Consider the following 6,648-nt stretch of genomic DNA (forward strand, 5'->3'; position numbering starts at 1 on the left):
GATGGGTGGAACCCTTATAAAGTGAAAACCGTTTTTTTTTCGGGAATCCACTCTGGGAAAGCACAGCATTTTTTGCGAAATCAGAGTTGGGTCTGAGGGATTCCCCTGTTGCCTGAGTTGGTCTCCTCAGCACGGTGTAATAAACCCGCATGGAGCGAAATCCACTATGCCTGGGCATCCCCTCTGCCTGAGAGAGAAGCGCGTTTGCGGCTATGGAAAGAGCCTTAAGGAAAGGGACACGTCTTTCACTGCGTTCCCCAGGAGCATGTCTGTGCACGGTGCAGCACGCTCCCCAGGGAGAAGAGCAGGAGCCCTTGGCCTTCTGGTCTGGAAACAGTTACGAAGCAGGAGAGTCGGCCCTGGCAGGCACAGCGGCCGGTGGCAGTACAAGTGTCACTGGCTCCCTGTGCAGAGAGACGGAAGCCTGGCTGCTAAGAGACAGGAGAGGATGAGGTGGGCCGGGCGCGTTCTCTTCTCTTAGGAAGGAGTCTGGACAGAAAGAAAGCCTGTCCTGAGCTTCTGGGCCCAAGGAGACAGCAGATCCTTGGCCACCTGTCCCTGGGGCAGACATGCGCTAGCCGCCAGGCGCCTACCCTGTACTCGCAGAAACAGCTCCCTGAAATAACGGGGAGTCAGATGCCGTCTTCCTCCAGGATGTGGAAGCTTGGAGGAGGCACGGGGTTTAAGGGGAAGGAGTGGGGACAGTGCACCAAAGCTCCCTATTCAGTGCACAGGCGGTGTACAGGGATCCTGTCACATCTCCTTTCCTGTGGGGAAAGCACTGGCCTAGTCCACGAGTCCGCCTGAGCACCAGAGTAAAAGGCCAAGCGATGCCTACACTGGGAGATGGTAGTGTGCCTAGAGTGCCATCCTAGGCTGCGCACGCTACTGCAGGGTTGTGGCTGTGTGTCCTTAGTTCGACCTGGCAGGGTGAACCCAGGATGCAAACATGGAGCCCGGGATAGCAAGGCCCAAGTGGCACCAGCTCTCCTGCAGCTCTTCTTCCCTGACGCGACAGACGCCTTGCTGTGGAAGCAGCAGCGTAGTGCTGTTCGCTCCAAGCCAAAGCCTCTGCGGAAGCACAGCATTCACTGAGAAATATTCTGCGTGCTGCTGCAGCTTGCATGAGCCCAGTCTCGCGGTGGGAGAAACCCTCATACAGCGAAAGCCTCTTTGCCTGGGCATTTCCCCTGGGAAACACAGCGTTCCTTTGAAAATCAGAGTTGGGTTTGGGGATGCTGCTGCTGCTTGCCTGAGCTAGTCTCCGCAGCTCCGTGGAAGATACCCGCATGGAGCGAAATACCCTTTGCCCTAGCATCCCCTCTGCCTGAGAGAGAAGCCAAGTGTGGGGAAGGCGCAGCACGCCGCCCCCGGAGAAGAGGAGCCGTTGGCCTTGTGCTCGAGAAATGCTCTGGCTGCAGGATAGCCTGCCGTGGCACGAAGAGCAGGCGGGTGGCAAGACAAGTGTCACCTGCTCCCTGTGCGGAGAGATGGAAGCCTGTCTGCTAAGGAGACATGAGGGGACTACTAGGGCAGAGGCGCGTGCTCCACTCTGAGGAAGGAGTCTGGGCAGAATGCAGGCCTGTCTGTGCCTCTGGCCCGAGGGGACAGCATCTCCTTGGCCACCTGTCCCAAGGGCAGACTTGGGCTTGCCACCAGGTGCCATACCCGGAACTCGCAGAAACAACCCCATGGAGAAACGGGCAGTCAGATGCCGTCTTCCACCAAGATGTAGCAGCGATGTGGGTGGCAGGGGTTGTGCCGGGGAAAGAGTGGAGACAGTCCCCCACAATTCCGCATCCCAGTGCACGGGCCGTGTACAGTGATCTTGTCGCCTCCTCTCTCCTGTGGTGAAGGCACTGGCCTAGACCCCGAGACTGCCTGAGCACCGGAGCAAAAGGCAAAGCCTTACCTGCCCCAGGAGATGGTAATAGGCATAGAGTGCCATGCTAAGACACACACGCTGCTGCAGGGTTGTGACTGTGTGTGCTGAATTCCCCAAAGCAAGGTGAACTCCGGCTGTGAACTTGGAGACCGGGAAAGCAAGTCCCAAGAGCCACCAGCTCTCCCTCGGCTCTTCTTCCCTGCCGCAACAGAATGAACACCCAAAGTCTTTCTGAGGAAGCAGCAGCGAAGTGCGGTTCGTGCCAAGTTGAAAACCTCTGCGAAAGCATAGAAGTCGCTGGGAAATCAGAGTCGGTTCTGTGGGCTGTTTTGTTGCTTGCCTTAGCCTAGTATTCGCTGCACTATGGGAGAATCTCGCATAGAGCAAAAGCCTATTTACCCCGCCATCCCCTCTGGGAAAGCAAAGCTTTCTTGGGAAATCAGAGTCCGGTCTGAGGGATTCTCCTGTTGCCTGAGCTGGTCTCCTCAGCACGGTGTAATACACCCACTTGGAGTGAAATCCTCTATGCCTGGGCATCCCCTCTGCCTGAGCGAGAAGCGCGCTTGCGCCTGTGGAAACAGCCTTAAGGAATGGGACACGTTTTTCACTGCGGTACACAGGAGCAGATCGTGGAAGGGGCAGCACGCTGCCCGGGGGGAATTGCAGGAGCCGTTGGCCTGGAAACGGTTGCGAAGCAGGAGAACCGGCCCTGAGAGGCACAGTGGCCGGTGGTCATACAAGTGTCACCTGCACCCAGTGCAGAGAGACAGAATCCTGGCTGCTAAGGAGACAGGAGGGGATGAGTACGGCAGGGCGCGTGCTCCACTCTTAGGAAGGAGTCTTACCCAGACTGGAAAGCATCCCTGTACTGAGCCTCTGGGCCAAGGAGACAGCAACTCCTTGGACACCAGTCTTGGGGCAGAATGCTGTAAACACCAGGCGCCTACGCTGAACTCGCAGAAACAGCTCCCTGAAATAACGGGGAGTCAGATGCCTTCTTCCTCCAGGATGTGAAAGCTTCGAAGAGGCACAGGGTTTAAGGGGAAGGAGTAGGGACAGTCCCCCAAAGCTCCCTATTCACTGCAAGGGCGGTGTGCAGGGATCCTGTCACTCCTCCTTTCCTGTGGGGAAAGCACTGGCCTAGTTCGAGAATCCGCCTGAGCACCAAAGTAAAAGGCCAAGCGATGCCTACACTGGGAGATGGTAGTGTGCATAGAGTGCCATCCTAGGCTACGCACGCTACTGCAGTGTTGTGGCTGTGTCTGCTTAGTTCAGCCTGGCAGGGTGAACCCAGGACGCGAACATGGAGCCCGAGAAAGCAAGGGCCAAGAGGCGCCAGCACTCCGCAGCTCTTCTTCCCTGACGCGACAGAGGGAACGCCCAAAGCGTTTGCGTGAACACGCAAAGCCTTTCTGAGGAAGAAGCAGCGAAGTGCGGTTCGTGACAAGCTGAAAACCTCTGGGAAAGCATAGCAGTCGCTGGGAAAACAGAGTCGGTTTGTGGGCTGCTTTTGTTGCTTGCCTTAGCCTAGTATTCACAGCACTATGAAAGAATCCCGCATAGAGCGAAAGCCTATTTGCCTGGGCATCTCCCCTGGGAAAGCACAGCATTCTTTGGGAAATCAGAGTCGGGTCTGTGGGATGCTGCTTCTGCTTGCGTGAGCTAGTCTCCACTGCACGGTGAAATAAACTCACCTGAAGAGAAATACTCCTTACTGCGCATCCCCGCTGCCTGAGAGAAGCGTTGTTACGCCTGTGGAAACAGCCCTAAGGAAAGAAACACGTCTGTCACTGTGCTCCCCAGGAGCATGTCTACGGAAGGCGCAGCATGCCGCCCCAGGAGAAGAGTAGGAGCCGTTGGCCTTGCTGTCCGGAAACGGTCATGAAGCAGGAGAGCCTGCCATGGCAGGAACAGAGGGCCGGTGGCCAGACAAGAGTCACCCTCTCCCTGTGTGGAGAGAATGAAGCCTGGCTGTCCTTACACACGAGCGGACGACTAGCGCAGGCGCGCGTCCTCCACTCTGAGGAAGGAGTCGGGGCAGAAGGCAGGCCTGTCCTGAGCCTCTGGGCCAAAGGGGACGGCAGCTCCTTGGCCACCTGTCCATAGGGCAGACGTGGGCTTGCCACCAGGCGCCCGGCCTTGAACTCGCAGAAACTTTTCCGTGGAGGTACGGGCAGTCAGATGCCATCTTCCTCCAGGAAGTGGCAGCGTGTACGGTGGCAGGGGTGTCTCGGGTTAGGAGGGACAGTTACCCATTACTCCCCATCCCAGGGAGCGGGCGGTGAGCAGGGATCCTGTTGCGTCTCCTCTCGGCTGGGGAAGGCACTGGCCTAGTCCCCTGTCAACCTGAACGCCAGAGCAAAAGGGCATGCCTTGCCTACGCTGGGAGATGCCATTGTTAGCAGAGTGCCATCCTAGGGCACGCACGCTGGTGCAGGGTCGAGGCCGTGTCTGCTTATTTCGCCTGGCTGGGTGAACTCAGGACGTGAACATGGAGCCCGGGACAGCAAGGCCCAAGAGGCACCAGCTCTCCCGCAGCTCTTCTTCCCTGACGCGACAGAGCGAACGCCCAAAGCCTTGCTGAGGGAGCAGCAGCGAAGTGCTGTTTGCTCCAAGCCCAAAGCCTCTGCAAAAGCACAGCATTCGCTGGGAAATCAGAGTCGGTTCTCGGGCTGCTGCTTCTGCTTGCCTGAGCCCAGTCTCACGGCGGGAGAAACCCGCAAACAGCGAAAGCCTTTTTGCCCAGGCATCTCCTTTGAGAAAGCAAAGCATTCGTTGGGAAATCAGAGTCCGGTTTGTGGGATAATGCTGTTGCTTGCCTGAGCTAGTCTCTGCAGCAGGGTGGAAGAAACCCGCATGGAGCGAAATTCTCTTTCACAGGGCATGCCCTCTGCCTGAGAGAAGCGAGGTTGCGCTTCTGGAAACAGCCTTGAGGAAACGGACAAGTCTGTCCTGGGCTCCCCAGGAGCATATCTGTGGAAGGCGCAGCACGCCGCCCCGGGAGGAGAAGGAGCCGTTGGCCTTGCTGTCGGGAAAAGGTTGCGATCAGGATAGCCTGCCATGGCAGGAACAACAGGAAAGTGGCAAGACAAGTGTCACCCGCTCCCTGTGCAGAGAGATGGAAGCTTGGATGCTAAGGAGACACAAGGGGACGACTAGGGCAGGGGCTTGTGCTCCACTCTGAGGAAGGAGTCTGGGCAGAGGGTATGCCTGTGTTGGGCCTCTGGGCCCAAGGGTACAGAATCTCCTTGGTCACCTGTCCCTGTTGCAGACATGAGCTTGGCACCAGGCGCCTACCCTGAACTCACAGAAACCGTTCCGTGAAAGAACGGGCAGTCAGATGCCGTCTTCCTCCAGGATGTAGCAGTGTTCGCGGTGGCACGGGGTGTCCGGGGAAGGAGTGGGGACAGTCCCCCACAGCTCCCCATCCCAGGGCACGGGCGGTGTGCAGTAGACCTAACCTCTCCTGTGGGGAAGGCACTGGCCTAGTCCGCGGGTGCGCCTGAGTGCGAGATCAAAAGGCCAAGCGTTGCCTACACCGGGAGATGGTAGTGTGCATAGAGTGCCATCCTAGGCCACGCACGCTGCTGCAGGGTTGTGGCTGTGTCTGCTTAGTTCGGCCTGGCCGGGTGAACCCAAGGAGCGAACATGGAGCCCTAGAAAGCAAGGCCCAAGAGGCACCAACTCTCCCATATCTCTTCTTGCCTGACACGACAGAGCGAACGCCCAAAGCCTTGTTGAGGAAGCAGTGGCGAAATGCGGTTCACTCCAAGCCCAAAGCCTCTGCAAAAGGCATTCGCTGAAAAATCAGAGTCGGTTCTGCGGGCTGCTGCTTGCCTGTACCCAGTCTCACGGTAGGAAAAACCCGCATAAAACGAAAGCCTCTTTGGCAGGGTCTCTCCTCTGGGAAAGATTCGTTGGGAAATCAGAGTCGGGTTTGTGGGATGCTGCTGCTGCTTGCCTGAGCTCGTCTCCGCAGCATGGTGGGAGAAACCCGCATGGAGGGAAATTCTCTTTGCCCGGGCATGCCCTTCTGCCTGAGAGAGAAGCGTGGTTGCACATCCGGAGACGGCCTCGAGGAAAGGGACCTGTCACCGCGCTTCCGGGCGCATGTCTGGGGAAGGCGCAGCACGCCGCCTCGGGTGAAGAGAAGGAGCCGTTAGCCTTGCTGTCGGGAAACGGTCTTGAAGAAGAAGAACCTTCCCTGGCAGGATCAGCGGGATGATGGCAAGACAAGCGTCACCCGCTCCCTGTGCGGAGAGACGGAGGCCTGCCTGCTAAAGAGACACGAGGGGACAACTAGGGCAGGCGCGCGTGCTCCACTCAGAGGAGTCTGGGCAGAAGGCATGCCGGTCCTGCACCTCTGGACCCAAGGGGACAGCAGCTCCTTGGACACCTGCCCATAGGGCAGACGTGGGCACGGCCCTGAACTCGCAGAAACAGCTCCTAGAAGAACGGGCAGTCAGATCCCGTCTTCCTCCAGGATGTGGCAGCGTTGGTGGAGGCAGGGGGTGTCCTGGGGAAGGAGGGATTACTCTCCATCCCAGGGCGCGGGCAGTGTGCAGGGACCCTGTCGCTTCTCCTCTAGGCTGGGGAAGGCACTGGCCTAGTCCCCTGTCCACCTGATCACCAGAGCAAAAGGGCAGGCCTTGCCTCTGCCGGGAGATGGCATTGTGAGCAGAGTGCCATCCTAGGCCACGTACGCTGCTGCAGGATCGAGTCTGCTAGGTTCGGCTTGGCAGGGGGAAGCCAGGGCGCGAACA

This window comes from Mustela putorius, unplaced genomic scaffold, assembly GCF_011764305.1.
Source record: "Mustela putorius furo isolate JIRA1106 unplaced genomic scaffold, ASM1176430v1.1 tig00003845_pilon_pilon_pilon, whole genome shotgun sequence".
Lineage (NCBI taxonomy): Eukaryota > Metazoa > Chordata > Mammalia > Carnivora > Mustelidae > Mustela > Mustela putorius.